This window comes from Festucalex cinctus, chromosome 2 (assembly GCF_051991245.1).
Source record: "Festucalex cinctus isolate MCC-2025b chromosome 2, RoL_Fcin_1.0, whole genome shotgun sequence".
Lineage (NCBI taxonomy): Eukaryota > Metazoa > Chordata > Actinopteri > Syngnathiformes > Syngnathidae > Festucalex > Festucalex cinctus.
In genome coordinates, this window is record NC_135412.1 from 21,048,253 (window position 1) to 21,061,086 (window position 12,834).

The following is a 12,834-nucleotide window of genomic DNA, read 5'->3' on the forward strand; positions in this document are numbered from 1 at the left end:
TAATTCTTTATTTATTTATTTATTTATTTTTAATTAAAATGAAAAATAATTCTTTATTTATAACTTCACACTTTTACTGATGGGTACAGTTGACACATGCAAAAATATGCATGTCATCATTAATCCTTCAATAAAAAAATAATAAAAAAATTCCCATAAAAAAAAAATATATATATATATTCTTAAAACAATACTTGTATAAACAATATGAACATCAGGGTGTGACCGTACCATTGTTCTCAAATTATCCAAATTCAACATTAAATTGGTCTTTTTGATTTTAATATGATTTATATTTTAAGTAGAGATAGACAGATTTTTTTTCAGCGCCGATACCGATTATTAGTAGTCAAGGAGGCCAATAACTGATACTTGTAGCCGATATTCATTTTCCGTAAAAAGGGTGTAAAAATATTGTCATCAAAACTTTTTGGCTTGACTCTGTTTGTTTGGCTTGACTTTGTTGTAATGTCTTTTGAGATTTTTCAAAATGTACACTTTGGTTTTTTTTTTAATCTTAGACAATATACTTCATTTTAAATTTCTAAAAAATATTCAGTGTGCTCCCAAAGTTATCAGTACCTCTTAAAAAGTTCAATGGAAACATAAAGAAGTAAATACCATAGCTCTGTTTTTTCCAAAATGAAAAAAAATAATAATAATGGAATCTTAAACTTGCATATTTCTTTGTTTTAATATCGAACAAAAGCAAAAAGGTTCACAATTTCCCAGGGTCACCAGCATCTCTTATAAATTGAACTGAAATTTAAATAAATAGTTTCCTGATATTAAAATGGTTTTAGCTGTATCTATTATCAGCCGTCAGATTTTGGAAAAAAATGCCCAATATCAGCGCCGATAATCGGCCTTAATTTTAAGTGGAATTAAATTCAACTCAAATATGACTTGTGAGTGCAAGAGTCAATCAACAATTTTCAGAAAAAAATCATCAAGTTGTTTAATGCCACATCTAATTAATATGTAGTAGCTTGAATCAAACGTGTACTCTAGCTAATCTTTCCTTTGGAAATGTGCAATGTGTTGCATCTTGATCCATTGGATCATTTCCTGCTACAAAGCTGAAGACGTCTCACGGCACAGTTGTTGTCAACCACGATGGAGAACGAGTGCAGATCCTTCACGTAAGCGATCCAAGACATCCATAATGTCACATTCAGTGTTATCATCACAACGGGAAACTTAATGGATATACTGCGCACGAAACAATTTGCATCATTCATAAGACAACACGTTAAAAAAACAATGTCATGGCAGGCTAATGAGGTGTGTTTACTGTATCTGTTCCATGCTGTCTCTGTCAGTTAATTTGGGTTGTCAGCAAATGAAATAATTGGTCCCGTGAGGTTTTCGAGAGTGTGGAATTGGTTGTGCAGTTGCTCTGTGTTGCCCTTGGCCTCGCTTCACTTTTTGTTATGGGCTGTATGCATTACAACTTCTTCATATACTTCACACCACTCGCTTTAAAACGTGTTTAATTGTTTGCTATGAAGCAGAGGTAAACGATAATCGGGTTGTTGTTTTTATTTGTTCAGATTTTTTACTTTTTAATTATGTTGATGAAAGTGATATGACTGAGCAGAACTGGAGAGTAATCTAATTTTTGTGATCTTTGAGTATGAGTGACATTTGTCTGAACAAGCTGGAGTGTGATTAGGAGGACTGCGTGGCTTCTAATTGCATCTAATGAAATAAATGATGAGCTTACAGTGTGATATTGCCATTTTAAACATGAACATAATGCTAAAGTTACCCACCTTCAGTTTTTTTCCCCCCCTTTCTATAAATTTCTGCTGAACACTTATCCTCATTTATGCGTAAGCTTATCCAAACATTTCAAAAGTGGGAGGGCAAATTGCTTTGATGAGCAAATCGTCCTCTCCCATTCAATAGCTCCTATCAGAGTGCCCAAAGAATTCAGTTAATGACCGATGGCAACAGTGAACCCATAAATGTGTTCTTCTCAGCAAGCTGGGTATGCACCAAATGGTAAAATTGTGAGGTTTTGAAACAGTTTCAAAATATATATATATATATATATTTTTTAATAAAGCCAAATCCTCAGATATCAGCCATCCTGTCCTCCATGAAAGTTGCTATTCATCTAGTTTCAGCTAAAAAAAAAAAAAAAAAAAAAAAAAAAACATTCATAGACATCACCAGCTTGGACTGAACGATCAACATATTTTCCTATTCTTTGACGTGTTTCTTATTAAAAAACAAAACAAAAAAAATGAACACAGCCATGCCCAAACTTACTTTGTAAAGAGTGTAATGCCTGTGCCTCGATCAAATCCATCATAATCGGATCATACCTCCTACACCACAACTTAGACCTACTTTTAGCTGGTCTAAATTCTATTCTACTTTGTGTCACCAAATTATCAGGTGTGCCGTGGGCATGTATTAAAATTGTATTATTTTATTATATATATTTTATTATATTTATATATATATATATGTTATATTTATATTTCGATTATATTTATTTTATATTTATTTTTTTTAATTTATTTATTTAATTTTTCCTGAATTTTTTTTCTAGATTTTCCGTGCCCTTTTGTGGTTTGATCAGGGTATGTCGTTGCTATTTGTCAACTTGTGAAGCCCTTTGAGACTTTTGTGTGATTAAGGGCTATATAAATAAAGTTGATTTGACTAAAAACGCCCTCAGTCCATCGGGGCACTCGACGAGGCGCAACATGGTCAAATCTCCGAACACGGTTAAACTAGACTTGCTCCGGCAGGAAAATGAAAATGCTGCAGTTTGCGCCAGTCCCCTAAATTAGGGCCCATCATTTCACACAATTCACGCTTACATTTGTCTCATGGGGGGCAATCGCCCTTGAGGCAGTTGATAAAAAGTCACACCACAGTGGTGTGTCATCTCTCATCTAAATTGAAGTTAAAAGTGGAATGTTTGCACATATGTGACAACTTCCTCCCAACTCTCCCATAATGCTGGAGATACAATCCAATTTTATTGACCCGGGCACATGTGCGACTCCTGGAGCTAACGACAATTTAACGCTACTGTCGATCCTGCGTTTAGGGTTGCGACATGTTGCATGTGTCTATATTTATGACCTAATAGAGTACATTTAAAGGAACATCTTGATGCAATGAAACACTTTCGGCAAGCGTGTCTGTCGCCCTCTGAGCAGTTTTATGGCCCCAGAAATTTCACAGATAATTACACAATTAGTGTGCAGCAACAAAACACTTCGTACTGTTGTGCACTCAGAGCCACTCTGTGGTAAGATTGTAATGACTTTTTTTAGGGTCTTCAGCCATGTTATGGCTAAATGGACTATTGTGATCTGACTGACTTGTCGTGTGCGTTGTTCATGTCACAAATAGCCTAAGGTAAAACATGCACTCACGCAAACACACACTCATCATGCAGTCATAAAAAAAAAAACAAGAAAAAAAAACAACTCTTTCTTACACTGTTACTGTTTATTATGGAAGCATATTGCATTCACTTGGAAAAAAAGAACAAAAAAAAAACAAACAAAAAAAAGTTTTTCTGACTAATTTTTTGGGGGAACTTTTTTTTTGTCATTTTTTTCTGTAGTTTTTTTTCTAAATATTTTTTTTCTGTTTTACTGAATATTTTTTTATGTCCTAAAAATTTTCTGAAAAACAGGCAACAAAATTATTCAGAAATACAGGACGAAAAATACATCCATCCATTTTCTTGACCGCTTATTCCCCACAAGGGTCGCGGGGGGTGCTGGCGCCTATCTCAGCTGGCTCTGGGCAGTAGGCGGACTGGTTGCTCGGAGGAAAAATTACTCAGAAAAAAAGAGGAAAAAATATTTTAAAAAAACAAAAAAAAACAAAAAAAACAGAAACAAATATTTAAAAAAAAACAGGAGACCAAAACAGAGCACCAAGTATTATTTATTTATTTATTTTACCTCTGAACTCCAAGTGACCTGTTGCAGACCACTGACATGTATATATGACTGGATAGCCGATAGCCCATACATGCTAGTACAAGCCGTTGAAGTCACTGGGCGGCCATCTTGTTACTCCCTGAATATTTTTTTAATGACAGAACACAATATTCAGTATATATATATATATATATATATATATATATATATATATATATATATATATATATATATATACCGAAAATCAGAAAAATAAAAAAAAATTACTCAAAAAAAAAAAAAACTCCCCAAAAAATTTGTCCGCAAAACGGGAGATTTTTTTTTCCCCAAGTGAATGCAATACGCTTCCATAGTTAATGACATTGCTAAGAGACCCAAAAGACCCACGTCTTTCTGCTTGTCAATGTCTGTCCATTTGCTAACTAGCAAACTAACTGCAAAGTGCAATCAAATGACCCCACACCTCTTTTTGAAACAACAATGCAGCACGCATTTGTGGTCAGCTTAATCTTCAAGTTAGGCGTGGACAAACCTCCTTGCATCTGTCACTCGTCGCACTTTCAACTTATTAAGTGCACACACACGTCCACACACGCACACACACACCCGCACACGTGCAAATTATGCAATTGTGTGTGGAAATTGTGGGGTTTGTTTTCTGACACAAGATCACTATGCGTCCTCGAACGGCGTCGTCATTATTGCCAGCGCGCGTATGTAATTAAAGGTTAGGGAAGCTGAACAGAGCGGCAGATGGCCACGATATCATATTTTTGGATGCCTCTGTTTGCACGCAACAGAGGCAAGCAGACATGCAAATTTGTCTCTATTTATTGCAAAAGGATTTTGAGAAAATGAGGTGCCATTTTCCATGTGAAAAAACATCTTAACTGTAAGTATTTTGTTCCGCTCATTTGAATGGGAAATGGCAGAGCAGCCAAAAGCGCTAATTTCAAATATCTGAAAAATCAAGATTTTCCCCATCAATGGCCTTATTTTGGAGAATTTAAAAAAAAAAGTGTCTTGAACTTATACTTAAAAAACAAAACAAAACAAAAAAACACCAGCTTTGGGTGTTTAAAAAAAACATGTTTGTTTGTTTGTTTTGTTTTGTTTGTCTTGGGCTAATATGAAAAAGCAGAGGGTCATTTTTTCAGCCGTTAGCTCTTGCTAATGTAGCATCTTTTTGTTAGTCATTTTGCAAAGACTGTAAACTGCTAAGCTATCGGGACCATGTTGTTTTAAAGTTGTTTGTAGCCTAATTCAAACCAGATAGCTTGTTTGTAAACATAGCATTTTTTTTGTTCTGTAAGTTTTTTATTAGTTGGTTAACGTTGTTGGCGAAGCTATTGTTAGTGAAGCTATGAGCAAAAGTTATGATAGCATAAAAGCTGAGCCAGCTTCTCTGAACAACATAAAAAATGTTTTGCTCTCTAAGCATTTTATTAGTCTGTTCTTGTTCTTAGCAAAGCTTTGGCAGCACAAGATTGTTTTTGATAGCATAATAATTAGAGCAACTGCTAGCTAGTGCTGATATGGGACATGTAACATTACTCCTCAGCGCCATCATTGTGGGAATGCTGAAAGCATCCCACATATGTTATTCGGATTTTTATTCTCCTCACTTTTTTGCCGAGAAACAACTCCCATATTATACTTCCGATTTGCAGTATTCAAATTTCAACTTGCTTCAAAACTTCACGCCTTCCGGGTTATATATGGTCTTATTACACATTACATACAATACTCGCACAATTTAACCTTCAATATGAACTTTTCCCCATTCATTTTCAATGGGACTGACATTGAACTTTTTGTCTCTTTCCACGCCCACTTCCATTCATACAACTGATCATCATTACGAGCTCTCTGATACTGCACAGTGGAACACTGGGTTAAGTGTGTTGTCCACTAACCAGGAGGTCCCGGGTTCGAATCCCACATCCGACTGTACTTTGCAAATATATCAATTGGCAACTGAAATGATTAAATGCATGCTGGCTTTCATCAAATGGCTATTTTTAAAATACATACGCCATTAGCCATGAACTTGAACAAGGCAAGTTAGCTCAATCGTTAGAGCAACTGCTTCCCGAATGGAGAACCTGGGTTCAAACCCTGCTTGGACCACATTTTAGTACATTCGATGGTTTGGTACCAACTGACTACCGTATTAGGAAATGGATTATAATTTCTCTGAAATTATTAGATCCCACATTAGACAGATTGCTGTTCAAGTTTTCTTTTTTATTCATTTATATTTCAACTTCAATTAAAACTTTATAATTTTCACATAATTTATATTTCAATTTACTTTGGAAGCATTCAGTTAGCATTCAGCTTTCAGCATTCCCACGCAATTTCTGCAGAAATTGCACTTAGTCTAGTTATTTATATTATTCGTACTTCTTACTTTAATACAGTTCACAGACTGAAGTAAAGGAATTAAATCTTTTTATTTATTTATTTATTTATTTATTTTTAACTCTGAGGCACAGTAGTTTCATAACACAGCCTTGGAGGTCAACCGACAAATGCTGTCACAACTCCTCCATCCCTCAAATAAGTTCAGATTTTTTTTAAATTTTTTTTGCCCTCTGATATAGCTTTAGAAACAATCAAATATATTGACCAGACACGCACATGCGTCATGCATTTGAGAAGTGCATCGGCTGAGGTTCTGGCCAGTGGGTCCAATATGCAACATTATATTCTCCCATGCTGACTCCTGAATGGACTCACTTTATTGGTCTCGGCCCATTGATCTCACATTTGGTGCCACCAAGGCTTCAATTCATGACTGATAAGACATAAATGCACTTTGTTTCTTGTCTCTGTTACATTATCTACCTGTCTGTAGATTTTCTGTTCCAAAATAAGAAGCTTTGTGGAATTCATAGTAATATAATCTGAAAGAATTGTGGAAGGATCTGACAAAAGTACGTAATTCGAGGCCACAGGTTATTTTGTGCCCACAAAATTTGTGTGCATTATTATACACTGAGACACTGTACTGATTTAATTGTTATTTAACTGAGAGATATGCAGATGCCTGACAGTTTGACAAATCTGTGTGATATTCTCTGGATTTTTATTTTATTTTTTTTCAAGAATTTCAAGGTTCCAATGGTGACTGATTGATATGAACATATAAATTGGTATTCTCATGTTCCTGTTCTACTAGATAGCTAACTTTACCATTTACATTTCCTCATCTTCCGTTATTCAGAAGGTGAAGTCACTCCAAATCAGCAGTCATCAGTCTTTTTGCTGACGAAACGTCTGCACTATTTAGGAATTTTGTTTCCACAGCATCACTATCTGTCTTGAGGAGTGAGAAGGATGGCATCACGTTGTCCTCCCCAAGGGGCAAATGAGACCCTTTCAAAGGCTTGTCTGGCTCTTTTTTTTTCCCCCTGAATCATCTCTTTTTCTTCAGGTTTTTCAGGGCCATTTGTTTTTAATGGTAAGTTAATCAGAAAGGAATATTTACAGTGATCACACAAATTGTTAGCTAAATAGCACATTTTTTTTAATACTCTTGGAAAACAACAAGCTATATCTTTGTGACCAATGTAAAATAGGTGGGTTAGGTTCAGATCAAAGTGGCTCCTTTAAATGTGGCATAATAGTCACATAGTGGTCACCTGGAGACTGTCCCCGCCCACAATTGTTTATGTTGGCAGTCCACTATTTTTACATCCGTTGGGCAATCTAATTGATTGATTATTTGGAATCTTGAGAAATCAAAGCATTTGGTCAGATTGCTGTCATATCATCCCAATGCTACTCATATCCTCTGAAGGCACATTTGTATGGCATATGGATCATAATGGTATGTTGTGATGCATATAACCACGATATTAGTCCTCGAATAATTTATCTGTTTTGCATTTGTAATGTCAATAATTTTGGAGGGAACTGCAATCACTCATCATCATGTCATAAGGTGAGGCAGATATGTAAATGTGCCCTCCCATTAACACAGGGATCAGTGCATACAAGTTGGCATCTCCGATTTTGCTCTCGACTGATATGGGAATATTTATTCATATTTGACGCCACTTTGGATTTTTTTTAAAAATCAATTAAGTAATCAAGTTTTCACAATGCACATGGCATTCCGGTGGCGATTTGCATATTGCCTGCCACTCATATCATTAAAAGCGCATCCGTCGATGTCACCGTTGCCAAATGGCCTTTGATTAGTTCCAGCAAATATATTGAGCCGCATCTCGCACATGCACAGAAACAGGATTATGCTGAATCTGCAGGAATTAAAAAAAAATAAAAATAAAAAATAAAAAGTAGCGTGCTGAGAGTGTAAACTTTGAGTCAACAACAGTCATGATATTCTGAGATCAAACATATTTGGTCTTTTCTACAAAGTGGCACTGGCCACAATTTGATCGGACAAACAAATAAATACGGTACCATGTTGTTGCTGTTGACAATTCATCTGTGAGGCCTGTTCTTTTTTGAGGAACATTAAAATATTTCTGAAGACTGCTAACAAATCACCTATTCTTGTCTTTTTGTTCTATTGATTGTTAAACTATTGATATAAGCAATTAACATTTTTTTTTTAAATTTTTTAACTAGTGAAGTGAGTCAGAGGCGTTCCTCCGCAATTAACATTTTTATGGGTGGATGTCAATCAGCCATTGCTTTTTAATACCTCCTTTAGTCTCAGTTTTAGTCCAATTTCAGTCATGCTTGTTAGTTTTTATCAGAGTTAGTCAACCTCATCCCGTTTTTATTTAGTCCATTTTTAGTCAACTATAAATCTAGCATTTTAGTCCAAGAAAACATAATTTTATTTATCTACCTTTAGTCAATAAAAACTAGTGTTGTTCCGATACCGATACTGGTATCGGCAGAGGTGCTGATACTGCATTAAAACACTGGTATCGGTATCGGTGAGTACTCACAAGTAACATGCCAATACCATTCATTCCGAGGCTAATACAGTGGAACCTCTACTTACGAACGTCTCTTCATACGAAATTTTCGAGTTACGAAACGCCTCAACGGGAAAATATTGCCTCTTGTTACGAAAGAAATTTCTAGATACGAAAGGTAAAAATACATGACCGAACGCAACATACTTTCGGCTATGACTATTTCCTACCATAGGTACCTATGAGCGTAGATACTAGATCGTGTTTGTGCATCGTTCTGGCATCCCATTGGCTAAGAGGAACCTTCTACCATAAGTATGAGCGTATACTAGATCGGTGTCTATACAGCGTCCTCATCATTCATCCCGCGGCCCATGACGCGTTCCGTTTTTCGTAAATGTATGAACTAACGGCCAACGAATTTGTGCAAACATTCAAACAATTGGTGATTGATGAAGGCACAGTAAGTTTTTAATTGCGACGAGACGGGTCTTTTTTTTTTTTTTGAAAAAGATGCCTCGCCATACCGGAAGTTTCCATGAAGTTTCGGAATTTGTTTAAAAGAATCGCCCAGAAAAAATGTTCACCAGTCGGGCGTTTGCTCACTAAGATGATGTTTGCATTGGACATTAACGAAGGATTGTTTTAAAAAAAAAAAAAAAAAAAAAAAAAAAACACTTCTGAGGGAGGAGAACATGAACCAGAGGGCAAAAAACGATGAGGATAGCAGTTAAAAAGGTAAATGACCATCATTTTTATTCTTTACTCTATTCTTTGTTATTTACATTATGCACAACTCTCATTTATTGTGCAATAATCTAATTGTAACATGTATTTGTTACATGTTTGGATTAATGTTAAATTACAACTACAATTTTTTTTTCTTTTTTATCTTAACTTTTCACCGAGAATCATTTGTGTATGTTGCACTCGCTATCTGCAGATTTGAAAGGTTGGTGTGTCACTGTGTGTCATATGACAGTGTCACAGACGTGACAGATTAGCAGAGACAAGATTTTAAAAAAAAATAAATAAATAAAATAAATCTGAAAATATTCATCTTGTTCAGGATTATTATAGTTTTGGAATTTTCAATTCAGTTAGTTTTTATTTTGTTTTGAGTTTAGTTTTTTAAATTTAGTTCATTCTAATTAGCTTTCAGGGTGGTTCTGTTTTTATTAGTTTTTATTTAATAAATCCTTAGTTTTAGTTTAGGTTTCGTTAGTTTCAGTATTAGTTTTCGGTTTAAAAAGAAATGTGTATTACTTGTGCGCAATATTTAGCAACATCATCTGAAGGTGCTTTTCTATTGGCTGCTGCTAGATGACGTCACTTCTGTTAATATCTAAATAAATCTACTTAAAATCACATTTCAAATCATCTCCAAAGGCTCATGCATTAACTTAATTACCAAAGACTAAAATGAAGGACATTTTTCCGATAATTATAGTTAGTTTTAGTTTTGTAAACATAAAATGTAGTTTCAGTTAGTTTTAGTTTTTTTTAGAAAGGATTTGCATTTTTATTTTATTAACAAAATTGCTTTTTGGATTTTAGTTTTAGTTTTTTCGTTTTAGTTAACCAAAATAACCTTTCTCGTTTTTGTTCATGAACTAAAATGTCCATAGATTTTAATCCAGTTTTTAAGTGAAGTACCTTTTTTTCAATGAAAATGCACACTGAGTTAGTCCTAGTTATTGTTTATTAATGCGGGTTTTAGTATAGTCTATTTTAGTCCGGTGAAAAAGTTTTTTTGTTTAGTTTTTGTTGACGAAATTAACACTATTACAGTGCATGGCTTAGTTTCATCTAACAAATGCATGAATTTTGTCTCAAGTATGACGTGAAATCCACTTGCCACGTAGGAGGATCCCAGGAGCAAAAAAAAGAGAATTTATTTTCAAAACCAATGTGGTTTCTCTCAGACAGAGGAAATCTGTCTTTGATTGTAAAGTGCCTTTGAACTGATTCACTCAGCTTCTGTCTGGTAATGAAACCAAAAAAAAAAAAAAAGCCCTCTCATGTGTCAGAAATGACCGCATCACCTCTTGCTGGTCACACACACCCGCAGTCGCTCGCGCCTTCACGTTCCCACAAAGCCACAATGCATCTTGGGAACCATTAAGGAAACCGGAGACCACCGCAGTGGGCAAAGGACGCAAACACAGGGTGAGAGGCTGAGGGCAAGTGAGACCGAGATGGGGAAAAGTGACGGATTTATTGCTTCTTTTTTTTTTTTTTTTTTTTTTTTTTCTTCAGCATTATGATATTTCAATTCATGGAAAAGGCGTTGGGCTGAGTAGGAATACAGAATAAGACTTTATTCGTCCCAGAATGGGAACCTTACAGATCGCCATTTTATGTCTGTTAGCTTTAGCTAAAAAAAAAATAAAAATTTAAAAATTTAAAAAAAAGTATAGTACTAGAAGTGAAAATAACAAGCTGTTAAAAAAAAAAAAAAAAACATTTGTTAAGTTTGACAAAAATGTACGACATACTACTTTGACACAGCTGGTATTGACACTGGCCTATAGGGCGCAAAAATCAGCATCATTCATTCACACAGTAGCAGTTTCGATGACAAAAATGAATTTTGGAAACTATTGGAAACTACACTTGAATAGGTGCAAACGTTGATGTGTTAATTATTAAGCAAATGGCCGATTGGTGACTAATTATCTAATCACTAGTGACTAATTGGTGAGAATGCAGAAGGCAATAGTGGCAGCATCCATAAACTTGCCCCTGATGTCATCCCAGTACTGTTCAAAGGATTGCATCATTAATCCATATGACAAAAACGTCCATTGATTTGCTAGTCCCTCAATGATCATGTTAAATTCAGTGTTTCTCCGATCTAAAAGTTTAAAATTATTTGACCTTGTAGAATATAAACCTATACAACTAATCTATAAAGTAAAGTATAATCTATTACCAGGTAATATTCACATTATGTTTTGGGAACGAGAACGTGGCTATCATCTAAGGGAAATTTACAATTTAAAAACAAAGTATTCACGGACAACAATAAAAAGTTTTTGCATATCTATATGTGGAGTAAAACGCTGGAATAGACTGAATAATGACCTGCAACAATGTCCAAACATGCATCAGTTTGATAAAATATATAAAATAAGTATTTTTAAAAAGTATAAAGAGGAAGACGGGCTTGATAAATAGGTGTGGAGATTATGGTTATATTGTGGGAAATGCTTTGGTTATATAGTGGTGGTGATAATATAGGAATCATTTAGTATTATTATCATTCTATTATTATTATTATTGCTCTTTGTTATGTAAATCCAAGTAAAGATGGTGTATTACTTATTACGAAATATAAGTGCATTTATCATAATTGAGTGTAATAATATACTAGATAGCCTAATAGTACACTATGTTTAGTAAAATTTACAAATTGTAAAAATATTTTTGCTATTTTGATGTTGAAGTAGAGATAAAGTGGTAGGAATATAAGTTTATACTTGAAGTTTGAAGTTTGAAGTTTGAAGTTTATTGAACATATGCACATATACACGTATAATTATATAAACACAAAGTTAAAAGTAAAAAAAATAAAATAAAATAAAATAAAAGAAACATCCAATAAATATCTATGTATATGTTCAAGGGAGTAGGAAGAAGATACTTCTTCCTACTCTTTTTCGAACATGTATGTTTAAATTATTACCAAGGACTGGTTCATGATTGTCTTACTTTATATTTTTTGTTGCTTCATTTTTTTTTATTATTATTTTTATTTCCTTTATTATTATTTTTGCTGTTTACAGGTTTTGGCTTAACAATTTTTCTTTTGTTTTTTCAATTTTTCAAATTATTGTATTATTATTGTTTTTTGTGCATGTTGGAAATGCAATTTAAAATCAAATCAAATATGTCTGATTTTTTTCAGTCAATTTACTGTTGAAATGTAAATGTAACATCTTCTTTTCGCCTGACACTTTACACATTCAACCGATGACAAAAATAAAGCGAGGTATAATTTTTTTGTTTTT